General features: G+C 38.6%; 1 protein-coding gene across 4 annotated transcripts in view; it reads right to left on the bottom strand.

Annotated features, from left to right (window-relative positions):
* The window catches only part of TIAM1 (TIAM Rac1 associated GEF 1), a 360,045-nt gene that overhangs the window by 218,875 nt on the left and 127,335 nt on the right, over positions 1-13,835 (bottom strand). Inside the window, exon 3 of one of the 4 annotated variants that reach the window (XM_074326168.1) lies at positions 10,752-10,804. The exons of the other annotated variants lie outside the window; for them this stretch is intronic. The gene's annotated coding sequence lies outside the window, so the exon portion shown is untranslated. The remainder of the gene's footprint in view (positions 1-10,751; positions 10,805-13,835) is intronic. 4 annotated transcript variants of the gene reach the window in all.

Genomic DNA, 13,835 nt, shown 5'->3' with positions numbered 1-13,835 from the left:
CACCTTTCATAAAGTAGTTATACATTTAATTCAATATATAACTTGCATTATACCAGATTGGTTAGGAAAAGGGGCTTTGCAATCAGAACTAAGTTTGTATCCCAACCCCACCACTCACAAGTTGAATGACCCGGATGACTTAATGAACTTCTGCAAGGCTCAGTTTCCCTACATACATAAAATGAGGTAAATAACAGTGCCTCTCCCAGTGGGTGGTTGTGAAAATAAATGAAATAACTCATATAAACTGATAAGCAAGTGTGTGGCACAAAACAGCACTCCAATAATAACTTTATAAATATATAGATACATGTATACATAAAACTAACAACAAAGCCAACAAGTGCTTATGTGCAATATATACCAAGTTTTTGAGAGAAAATGCAGGCACCTTCTTCAATTATGATACCAACCAGACAGATAACACACTATGAGATTTGTATAGAACGAGACATTTAAAGTGAGTCAGGTAGAAATTCCTGAATTAAGAGACTGAAAAGAGAGAAGGACTGGAACAAAATGATAAGCATCCAGCAGATGCAATCCTTTTGCTAGTTCTTATGCAAACACCAGAGACTCAGGAGGCTGGAAGTCTCAGCACTCATCAGTGCATTGTGTATCTGTATGAAGAACCACAAGGAAACATGAAAAGCACTACCTAAAATCACAGGGAACACAAAGCTAAGGACAGGAGGAAATGAACAGCAGAAATATTATGTTGACAAAGTCGCAACAGTAAATCAAATACATAAAATCGCCAATCTCAACATTTCTGACCACTAGCTATCAGACTCCTCCATAGTGCATTAAAGACATAAAAGAACAAATCATCAGAAACAGTGTCTTACAACCTCCTGATAAGTCTTTGGTCTCTTTTTTCCCCCAAAGATGGAATAACTCCAATAGCGCTGTCCTCTGAAAGGGTAACGAGTTAAGAGGAATGTAGCACACTGAATGAGACAGGGTTGAAGTATCTATGACCTTTCTTTTTATACTGTATAAAACAAATTTTAAAAAAAAATTGCCAGTCAACTGGTGATACGCAAAATGAGATAATAAAAGTCAAGGTCTTTCCAGAAGGTTTCACTGGTGAATTCTACCAAACATTTAAAAGAATTCATGCCAACCCATCTCAAACTTTTCCAAAAACACTGAAGAGGAGGAAATACTTCCAAACTCATTTTATGAGGCCAGAATTACCCTAATATAAAAGCCAGATAAGGACTCTACAAACAAAGAAAATTATAGGTCAACATCTCTGATGAAACAGATGTAAAAGTCCTCAACAAAATACTAGTAAACCAAATTCAATAGCACATTAAAAGCATCATAAAACATGATCAAGATAAGATTTGTCACTGGTATGTAAGGATAGTTCAATATATGCAAATCAGTAAATGTGATGTACCACATTAACAGAATGAAGGGGAAAAAACATACAATCATCTCAATAGATGCAGAAAAACCATTTGACATCCTTTCAGGATAAAAATTCTCAACAACTTAGGTACAGAAGGATATACGACAAGCTCCCAGCTAACATCATTCTCAATGGTGAAAAACCTGAAAGTGTTTCCTCAAGATCAGGACCAAGACAAAGATGCCCACTCTCTCACCACTTCTATGTAACATGTTACTGTAAGTCCCAGCCAGAGCTATCAGGTAAGAAAATAAATAAATAAATAATAAACAAACAAATAGTACCCGAATTGGAAAGGAAGAAGTTAAATTGTCTCTGTTTATAAATGACATGATCTTATATATAAAAAAACCCTAAAGACTCCACCAAAACATTGTTAGAACTACAAAGCAAATTAGGTAAAGTTATATGATATAAAACAAACATGCAAAAATCAGTTGTATCTCTATACACTAACACCAAACTATCCAAAAAAGAAATTAAGAAAACAATCCCTTTTGCAATAGCATCAAAAAGAATAAGATAGTTAGGAATAAATTTAACCAAGGAGGTGAAAGAATTATATGCTGACAACTATAAAACACTAATAAAAGAAACTGAAGATTAAAATAAATGAAAAGATATCCCATGTTCATGGATTAATAGAATTAATATTGTTAAAATGTTCCATACTACCCAAAGTGATCTATAGATACAATGCAATCTCTTTCAAAATTCCAATAGCATTTTTCACATAATAGAAAAAAGAAACCTCAACTTGATATGGAACCACAGAGGACCCCGAATAATCAAAGCAATCTTGAACAAGAAGCACACAACTGGAAGCATCACCTTTCCTGATTTCAAAATACATGACAAAGCTACTGTAATAAAAACATTATGGGATGGGCATAAAACACAGACATATAGACCAGAATGAAGCAGAAAAAATAATAGGATAGGATAGGATAGGATAGGATAGGATAGGATAGGATAGGATAGGATAGGATAGGACAGGACAGAATAGGGAGCCCTGAAATAAACCCATATGTGCAGTCAATTTCTGACAAAAGAGCCAACAATATACAGTGGGGAAAAGATATAGTCTCTTCAATACAGTAGTCCTACCTTATCCATGGGGATCCACTGGGGTATATGTTCCAAGACCCCCAGTGGATTCCTGAAACTGTGGACAGTACCCTATATATATTATGTTTTTCCCTATATATACATACCTATGATAAAGTTGAACTTATAAATTAGACACAGTATGAGATTAACATTAAGTAATAATAATATAGACCAATTGCAGCAATATACTGTAAGAAAAGTTATGTGGATGTGGCACTAAGTAAAGGGTTACTTGAGCACAAGAACTATGATACTGGGACAGTCGATCTGATAATCAAGACGGCTACTAAGTGACTAACAGGCAGGTAGAATATATAGCATGGATACACTAAACAAAGGGATGATTCAAATACCAGGTGGACGGAAGGAGATTTTATCATGATACTCAGAACAGCATACAATTTAAAATTTATGAATTGTTTATTTCTGAAATTTTCTATTTAATATTTCCAGACCGCTGACTGCATGTAGCTAAAACAGCAGAAAGCAAAACCACAAATAAGGGGTGACTACTGTAAATGATTTTGGTAAAACTGGATACCCACACACAGAAGAATGAAATTGGATGCTTATCTCACACCATATATAAAAATCAACTCAAAATGGATTAAAGAGCTAAACATAATACCCGAAACTGTAAAACTCATAGAAGAAATCACAGGACAAGATCTTCTTGTCACCAGGCTGGGATTTTTTTTTTTTTTTTAATCTGAAACAGGCAACAAAAGAAAAAATAAACAAGTGGGACAACTTCAAACTAAAAGCTCCTGCAAAGCAAAGGAAACAATCAACAGAGTGAAGAGACAACATATGGAATGGAATAGAATATTTGAAAACCATACATCTGGTAAGAGATTAATATCCAAAATAAAATATATAAGACACTCAAACAGCCCCTTTGCAAAAAAAAAAAAAAAAAAAAAAAATCTAATTTAAAAAGGGGCAAAGAACCTGAATAGATATTCTCCCAAGAAGACACACAGATGGCCAACAGGTATATGAAAACGTGCTCAACATCACTAATCATCAGGGAAATGCAAATCAAAACCACAATGAGATACCACCTCACACCTATTAAAATGGCTACCATCAAAAAGATGAAAGACAAGTGTTGGCAAGGATATGGAGAAAAGAGAACATTTGTACACTTTGGTGGGAATTAGTACAGCCATTATGAAAGAGTGTGGAGGTTTCTCAACAAATTAAAATTAGAACTACCATATGATCCAGCAATTCCACTTTTGAGTATATGTCATTTTTTGCAGCATTATTCAAAATAGCTGATAAGGAACAACCTAAACGGCCATTGACAGATGAAGATAGACAGATAGATAGATAGATAGATAGATAGATAGATAGATAGATAGATAGATAGATAGATAGATACACATATAAATATATGGATATATACCGTGTTTCCCTGAAAATAAGACCTAGCCAGACAATCAGTCCTAATGCGTCTTTTGGAGCAAAAATTAATATAAGACCCGGTCTTAGTTTACTATAATATAAGACCGGGTCTTATATTAATTTTTGCTCCAAAAGATGCTTTTGAGCTGATTGTCCGACTAGGTCTTATTTTCGGGGAAACATGGTACATACACACACACACATATATATATACACATACAAATGGAATAATTTATACATATAAACACACATACATATAAATAGAATAATATTCATCCTTGAAAAAGAACAAAATCCTGCCATTTGCAATAACACGGATAAACCTGGAGGACAACATATGATAAAGAAATAAGCCAGACACAGAAAGACAAATACTGGATGATCTCACATTGTAGAATCTAAAAAAGTTGAACCCATAAAAGCAGACAGTAGAATGATGGTTGTCAGGGACTGGGGATTGGGAAAATGGGGCAATATTGGTCAAAGAGTACAAAGTTGCAATTATGCAGTTTCAATAAGATTTAGAGATTTAATATACAGCATGGTGACAATAGTTAACAATACTGTACTGTATATGTGAAATTTGCTATGAGAGCAGATCTTTAATAGTCTCACCACCAAAAAAAAAAAGAAAAATACTACTAACCATGGGAAACTTGATGTGGTAATCATTTCACAATGTATACACATGCATATATCAAAACATCACATTATATACCTTACATTTATACGATTCTTATTTGGCAGTTACACCTAAATAAAGTTGGGGGAAAGTAAAATAAAATAAAAAGTCAAAGTCTTTGCTACAAAAAACACAGCAAGCAAATTAAAAGTTAAGAAAAGTATATGATTCAAAATAATATAAAGTAGCTACCCATGCAACAATTTTGGTTTAAGAATTATGCTTCCATGTCTTCAATATGAGACATTAATCTTTTTTACCTTGGTGCATTATTATAGTGAACTGTATGTTTAAACCATATTTCTCAGGATCATAAACATCTTTAAAAAGTGGAAAACATAACCGCCATTTTTACAAACTTAGAACATTTAACAACAAGTTTTAATCCTCACTCTCTCAATCTAAACATGCAGTGCTTCCTGAGAGTCCTGCACTGGGCAGTACAAAGATTGCAGAATGATGTTTAGTGAACACCAATCACATTCCCGACCTGGGGCCATATGAGAGTCACCAGGAACTCAAAAACAGACAGAATAAAATCCTGTCCGGGCACCTCTTCACACATCCGCAGTTTTCTCACCACCTTACAAAGCACCTCCAAATGTCCTGTCATAGAGAGAGTCCCCAAAGTGACCTTGACCTTGTCCACACTGCACCTCTACCTAGTTCAGGTTTTCCTTTCCACTGGCAGCTCCAGGTAGGCCAAGAGAAACAACAGTTCTTATAGCTACATCGGATTGTATGGTGTTGTATGCATGGCTACATCATCAAGCTAAACACCAACAAGCTGTGTCCATGTAAACAAGAAAGGCATGAGAAATATAAAAGCAGAGCTCATTACATCATTTGGGACACTTCACCTTGTTAAGAACAGCTTAATTTGTTGGTATTATCCACTTTCCAGAATGAAAATCTGGAACGGAAAATGAAACATTTCCAAGGTTATGCTGCAAATCATCAGAAAAATCTGGGCCAAGGGACAGGTTTCCTGATCTGACAGCTGCTCCTGTATCTGTTGGGACTTGCTGTTTCAAAATTATCATATGCAGTTGAACACCCAAGGAGCAATACAAATTGCTAAAATCTAAGTAGAGCATGTGAAGACATTTGCTGGCAGGTGCCCATATTCTTACAATTCATCTGGGCTATGTATCTTGCTCAAAGAGATACCCCCAGAGCCAGCACAGCGCTAGGCACACAGTAGGTGTGAGTTGAATAAATGAATCAAACAGTCAGGATACACAAGGAAATACAAAATATCCAAAGGGGTTTTGGAAATAAAAGTAACCCAACAAATATATCATCAAATGAAAACTGTGTCAAAGATCAAGAGGGAAGGTACCTAAATCTTTTAAAAATATTTTCAACTTCCTTGAATTCGTCTAGATTTCATTTTGTACTTCAGAATGATACAGTCTGGTTTTAAATTTAAAAACCAGAGTCAACAAAAAGTCAACAGAAATCCATCTCAACTGCCGACCCATGCAGTTGATTGCCTATGGTTCCTATGCCTCAATTTCTTTATCTGTAAAATGGGAATAATAGCTGTGTCTACATCACAGAGTTATTATGGGTTAAATAAATTGAAAAACTGGAAATAGTAAGCATGTTTTAAGTGTTACCTGTCATTATATATAATTAAACACCTATTCATTCGCTTCTTAGAAAAAAGATAAGGGGAGGGAAGGGAGGACACAAGCTGCCAGCAGCACTGAGCTCTGGTTCCAATGAGCCAGAGTTCAGCAAATGTTTTCTGCAAAGGGTCAGACAGTAAATATTTTAGGCTTTCTGGGCCATATGGTCTCTATCGCGTCTACTCCACTCTGCCACTGTAGTGTGAAAGCAGCCATCGGCCATGAACGAGCATGGCTGCATTCCAATAAAACTTTATTCACGGAAATGTGAATTTCATGGAGTTTTCTCATGTCACAAAGTATTATTCGTCTTACAAATTTTTTCAACCATTTCAAAAGGTAAACCCACTCTTAGCTTACGGGACACACAAAAGAGGCAGCAGACTGGATTTGGTCCTTGGGCCCTAGGTTTCTCACCCACCTGCAAGCACCAGGCATACAGACACAGCCCAACCACATTTTATATTCATCTAAACTGGCCGGTCAGCTGGACTATCAAAGTCCCTGCCTTGGACCCTGACATTTAATCTGTTATTTTGCAACCATCACAGAGAAAGATTTTTAACGACTATTTGATGAACTGTCTAACCTACTTAGTGAGAACAAGCTTCAATTTGTCTATTCTAGCACTGCCATTCTTCATCACAAATCAGTTCCTAAAATACATATTTATAACTATAAATGTCTGGCCTCCACTCTGAGTTCCAGGCTGTTCTTTCCGCACTCCACCACACATTACATCCAACACGACAAATTTATTTCATTGCATTCACTAACCAGGAATATTCCCCTCAGTGGGAAAAAACACCTTGGACCCCTATGCCTTTTCTATAGGCGCTTCCTCATCTGAACAGTTGTGGTTTTTTTTAATCTTCTTAGAAAAAGAATTCAGAGAGCACACAGAAATTCCGAAGCAAGAAGAAGCGGACATGTGAATGAGCACTCTGGATTTGGGGGGTCACCCTGACTCATCCGCAGGACCCACCTCTCTGGATTGATGAACGGTGTAAATGATGTAAAAACAAAGCATTACTTTATGAGTTTCAAATCACCAGGAGAACAGAACCTCAGGACTCCAAGTCCGTTCATTGTCCACACATCGCTAAAGCACTCTGGGATCCTCGCTCATCAACAGTCAGTTAACCCTTTGTATCATTGCTACCAAACATGACAAGTGATTCTTCTGTACATATGAGAACTTCCCTACCCCACCCTTTAAGACCGCCCCTTCCAACTTAAACCTGAGGTTGGACTTTTCCCATGTATTGGAATGAGCTCTTCTCATGAGAATCCCCTTTAAAGCAAGAAGGCAGAAATGTCTACACAATCGCAGGTGCTGTGAGCATTAAGGACGCCATCAGGGAAGGTTCAGGAGGTAAATCAGTACGTCAGCTCCATCATTACAACATCGTGATCCTGGGGGTCAAAGACTGAGAGTCAGTTTTTTTGGGCTAAACATTATGGTTCTTGAAGAGTGAAAAGATAATAATTAATAATAACAATAACAATGATAATAAACAACAACAACAACTTGTATAAGTGTAGTGCATATTTTACTATTTGATCAAGCCTAGCCCTTTCTAAATGAACCTATGCCAGGATACAATGATATTCACCTATTAAAAACAACTTACAAGCACATGCTGTTGAATTCCAACATATTTACAAGTGATGCTGTTCACTCTACTTTTGTTTTGCTAAAAGTGGTGGCTAACTTTAAGATAAAAACCAAAGCTCAAAGATTCCTATGTAGCAAAAGACCCAGGATCCCTGTTTCCAGAATCACCCTTAACCCTAGGGAAGAAGGGCCCTTGACCTAGGCACTCACATCAGAAGGCCTCTCTGACCCTCTACCAGCTACGCCCTTCACGGGAGACAAGCAGATGTCCCCCCAGAGCCCAGACCACACACGGGTCCAGTGCCCACACCCAAGGCCCTCTGAAAGAGTTCCTTAGCTCTGCCCTACTAAGGGCGGGAGAGACATATGCATCCTTAGGCCTAATGGTGGCAACTTGTGGCATTTATAGATGCAGTCTGTTTGCGTAGGTGGTAGTGACCCCGGTTCAAGCTGGTGCCGGGGTAGGAGCATAAGGATGGCCATCGCCTGGGGCCTGGCCACCCATCACCTCTGTGCTCCCTCGTGATATTTCAAGGAGTCTAATCACTGAATCTGAATCCAGTTTCCAAGGTCATTATGAAAGTCTATTTGTCAAGGTAGGAGAATGAAACATCTTTTATTTTATAATTTGTTAGCTTGATTTACAACTTTTTATATATTTAGACATAGGTTACATGGGTCTCATTTGTACCCTTTCCCTAGACCTGCTTTCTGCCACCAAAAAGAAACAATAGATATTTAAAAATAAAAATAAAAAATTGCTAGACATATATACCCATTCACAGAAATCATGAAAAGATATTTTTAAGTTGAATCCGGTTTTGTTGGCCTTATTAAAAATGAGCACTGAAAAGCAACAGGATACATGGGTCAAATTATGTCCACTTCCAGGGTTGCTTTTCAGGCCTTGTTACTCCATGAGCCCCCATCTCTCCATGCAGAAGATGCCCAGGAGGGATGAATCCTCCTAGAATCCAAAGCATCACATCAGGTGTTACAAAATATGTGTGTAACTGAAAAGCACTGGATTCTGCCTGAATGTCAGGGTTCCCCCCCACCAGCAAGCACAAAGGCCATCGCTAAAGTGTATTTGGAATTTTTAAGGGATAAACTTGGAAATCAGTTGTTCAAGAGACTTCTAAGTTAGGGGTTTTGTAAAGCTGACAGTGTTGGTTTGAATGTTGATTATCATAAAAAGTCACTTAAGAAGCAATTTTAATGGAAACAAGCAGCATTTGGAATGCCCCAAATCTTCCCTGTCTCCATCACTGTTAAAATATATAATAATCACATGTCCTACATTTTCCAGGCTAGTTCCAATTCCATATTTTATTACATTAAATTAATAAATTGACTTTCACTGAATTTTTCAACTCTTTTCCTTTTGTTTTTATTTTCCAAATGTTATACAACTGAGCATGTTTTTTATAATCAGAAAAAAATAAAACATCATTAAATATATATGTTACATACAAATGAATGCATGTGTATACGTAGCATATCCACACAGAAATCTACACATGAATGCTTATGGCAGTTTTATTACTAACGGCCAAAACTTGGAAGCAACCAAGAAGTCCTTCAGCAGGTGAATGGCTAAATAAACTAGGGTGCATCATCTAATGAAATATTACTTAGCACTAAAATGAATAAGCTATCAAAACACAAAAAGACACGGAAGAACCTTAAATGCATATTAGTAATGAAAGAAGCCAATCTGAAAAGGCTACATACTGCATGATTCCAAATATATGACATTCTGGAAAAGGCAAAACTCCAGAGACAGTAAAAAGATCAGGGGTTAGGGAGGAGGGGGAGATAATTACGTGGAGTAAAGAGGATTTTTAGAGGCATGAAAGTATGCTATATGACACTATGATGCTGGATACATATCATTAGACATTTGTCAAAACTCACAACACCAAGAGTGAACCCTAGTGTAAATTATGGACTCTGGGTGGTAACGATGTGCCAATGTAGGTTCACTGTAATAAACATACCACTCTGGGGGTAGGGGAGTAGGTGTTGATGGTGGGAGAGGATGGACATGGGGGCGGGGGGTGGGGGGGAGGGCCAAGGGGTATTGTGGGAATTCACTGCACTTACTGCTCAGTTTTGCTGTGAACCTAAAACGATTCTTAAAAATTAAGTCTATTCATTTACACACAAACACACACACACACACACACACACGTGCGCATTTCCAGAACACACAAGTCGATACGGGGCTCACGTCTATGATGACTTGACTGCCAGCACTGAGCAACCATTCCCTCCCTCTGCTTCCTTATTCTGGGATGTGGAGTTATTCTAGTTCCTACCCACAAACTCAGACATTATTTCAAAACTAGTAAGACTGAGCTGTCTGGAGATGTGCCCACTTCTCAAGGGGCTTCTTCTAGTGAGTGACAACTGGTCCAACATACAGGAGCCACCCACTGGGACAAGGAGCGCGCGCCTCTGCAGTGATGTGACAGTAAGGATGGTTTTCACCCCAAGAGCAGCAGAGAAAATTGGAGGAGAGGAACCCTCGGAGGCCGCGGTTCCCCAAACACAGCAAGTCACCCGATACGGCAAAGAGGCAAAAAGGAGGACGGTCCCGTGTTTCTATGACAGGAGAACTTACTGTTTAACCCAACTGAAAACACAAATATGGTTACATTTCTCTACATAAATGGACTTATGTAGAGGACATCAGAGTAGTAAAAGGTGCTAGACGTGAGAATAAATATTGACTAAAACATCTATCTTGGCTGTCAGCTGAAAATTTTTATTACACGAATCTGAGAGGTTACCAAAAGGACGTGAGATGCATTGAACTCGTTAACAGTTATCTGTGAAAGTATGTCCTAATTAGGAAAACAACACACTGCATACCTGAATCAGCACACCAGAGGAGAGGCCTGATCAGAGCGGTGGACCCTTATGAACTGAAAGAAAATAAGGCAGTCTTGCAGCGTGAAAACAAATGGTGGATCATTCTCCCACTAGATTTAAAATTCAACAGGAATAGGTATTTTCTCCTTCACGACTGTGAAATTGATTGGGATATAGGCTAATAGAGGTCCCAAACGTGCTAAACTAAATTAGAGCAAGTTCTATAATTACAGCTAGCAGTTAATTATTATATGATGGGAATTGTAATCAAAGTACTAGATACACTTTTTTCTATCTTCTCTGAAAAACAGGTCTAACAAATTCTCTTAAGAGTAGAACAGCCAGTTTTGTGGCTCAACTTCTGTCACTGCCCCACTGCACACAAAATCCAAACAAGAAGCTCCCACACGTGATTTAGCCCGTGGCCTCATCCCCTACTTTTTCCCGCCTTTCCCACACAAGCCTCTTACCGTCCTTCAGACATTCCTAGCTCCCGCTGCCTGGACTGTTTTTCCTGAGATTTCCACAAGACTTGCTCCTTCCCTCCATGCAGATATCCAGATTATATAACCTCAGAAGTATTTCTAGAACATTCTATCTCATAGAGATCCACCCACCCCACCCCCACACCATGTCCAGCCTCTTATCCCACTTGAGTCTCCATCCAATTATCGCTACCTGACACTTGGTGTTTACTATGTTTCCCCTAGCGTATCAGCTCCTCGGGAGCAGAGATTCAATCCACCATATTCCCATGGTATCTTTTAGGTCCCAGAATACTCTCTGGCTCTGAGTTGGTCCTCAGTAAATATAGTTAAATTAAAGGGAAAAAAATAACCTTTTCTGACCTACCAGCTTTTTATGGTAGCAAAAAACCAAACAAAAGGGATCCTTTGATCACGGTATATAAGAGAACAACATTTTCTCAAGACCAGCATTAAGACCTGGCCCACAAGGACCTGCATTCAGTTCATCTAAAGCTCCGTGATGGCATCATCTAAAAATTAATGAAGGGGAACCAAAAGTGTTGCAGCACAGTGCTTGGCTCTTAAGAGACATTAGCTTTTAACAAAGACCTATCATGCCCATTTGTAAGTGCCACTTTATAAATGACCAAAACTGAGGCAGAGAAGTTGGCTTGGCCAAAGCCACACCTACAGTACCAAATTCCTACACAAGTCTCTTTGCCTCAGAGAACACTGGTAAGGGTCCAAGCTACAATTTGCTGTCTTCCTTCCTTTATCTCCTCCCCTTTTCCTCCCACTTTTTTCCCGTCTTTTGCAAAAATTCAAAAAAATCTAGAGATCGATATATAAACATCTTTATACCTGCCACCCAAAATGAACACGTTCCATTTTGTTAGATTTGCTTAAGATCACCTTATCTTTGACCAGAAACTTTAAAATTGCCAAGAAAGCTCATTCCCATCTTGTCTAAAATGAACCAAAAATCATACCACCTATTCTCTTACTCAAAGTTTAGACAAAGAAACTGTTGTCAAACTACAGTAGTTATGTATAAACAAAAGCATTCTTTAGCATCAATATGGAATAAGTATTCCTAGCTTTAGAACATTTTCTTAACAGCTTGAATACCTTAACCTCATCTTCTGGATCTCAATTTGGTGACTTTAATTTAAAGCATTACGATCACATTGACCAAAGAAGCTCTTGGTTTAATAGAATGCCCCAAATTCCCTGCCAGAAATAAGATGACAAGACAAAGCCTTGATGAAACCTCGTTCAAATTACAATTTACGGCTGCCCTCTCTGGCTTGGTGCCACCACTTTACGTTCTCAATGTGTTAGGGGGGAGTCTTAACCGTCAAAGGCAGCTCTGTATAAAACAAACCTCTCTATACAGAAAGAAACTCTTTCATTCCATTCCAGAAGTCAGAATGTGAAGATGTTGGGCTGCTTTCTGGCAGGGAAAGCAAAAGAGCAGAAATAAAAGGGAGAGAGAAGTCAGAAGGGGCAGAGGCAACAGGTTTCAACACTGACCATTTACTGAGAACAAGGGGACCGCACACTTTTTCACTGCCAGCGTATAGCATGGATGCACGATAAAGTACCTGAGAAACAGCTAAGCAAGCTTCAGCCTGCCTCTGTGCAGACATGCACAGATTCTAAGCATCTCCCACTGCAATGGCAGGACTTGCCCCAGTGTGCCGCCTTCGCTCTGACCTCCCCGACTGCACCAGCAGAATGGGACCCAGGGTCACAGGAAGTGCCTAATCTCTGCAAGCAAATGTCAATCTTCAGGGCAAAGAAAATGGCTTTGTTCTTTAGAACGAGGGCTTAAATTAGGTTGAAATGACCACATAAATTCATTAACTCGCAGCCACAAAGGAAGCACCTGTTTTCAGAATGGCGTGGAAAACTTTTAAACAATCTTACTTTTTATGCCGTCCTTCTGAATGAATAACTATGGAGGAGATGGGCCTAAGGGACCTGGCCAGCTCCCCACACACAACGGTAATGATGAAAATGTGCAGATTTCTTGAGTAAACCACCACATAATTCGAATCCACAAAAAAAGAAAACTAATATAACCCTTGGAAGTAGTCCATATCTTTCCTATTCTCCCCCTCTTCCAAACACCTGAGCACATGCCCAGCACCTGGATACGTGGTGGAAGTGAGATTCTGCTGCAGGCTGGACTTTACCGTCGTCATAGCAACATTCATGGTTCCCGGGCCTGAAGATTAGGTGGTGTTCCCTCCGTGAAGGAGAAAACGATGACCAATTACAATAACAAGGGCATCAGCCATTTGTGTGATATGAACACATGGAGCTGATCACTAGTCCTGTGTCATTGATGAAGAAAGGGAAATGTAAGCATCAGCATCTTTTATCACCCAGCTCTGTGTCTTCTCAAATAATTCAAGGTATTCTTTGCCAGGAACTGAAAAGAAATAGCAAAGCCAAAGTGAATTCCCCAATATGAAATTGGGTGCTTTACTCCTTAATACTAACTACGTATGATAAAGAATACTAACTTTCTGTTAGAGCCATAGATCTTCCTTGACATTTCGATATGACAGTGATTCTCCCACAGATACACATATGATTTGTCTATAAAGCA

The sequence above is a fragment of the Rhinolophus sinicus genome, linkage group LG01, assembly GCF_036562045.2.
Source record: "Rhinolophus sinicus isolate RSC01 linkage group LG01, ASM3656204v1, whole genome shotgun sequence".
Lineage (NCBI taxonomy): Eukaryota > Metazoa > Chordata > Mammalia > Chiroptera > Rhinolophidae > Rhinolophus > Rhinolophus sinicus.
The sequence above is the reverse complement of the archived record's forward strand: the minus strand, read 5'-3'. Positions and strand labels throughout refer to the sequence as shown.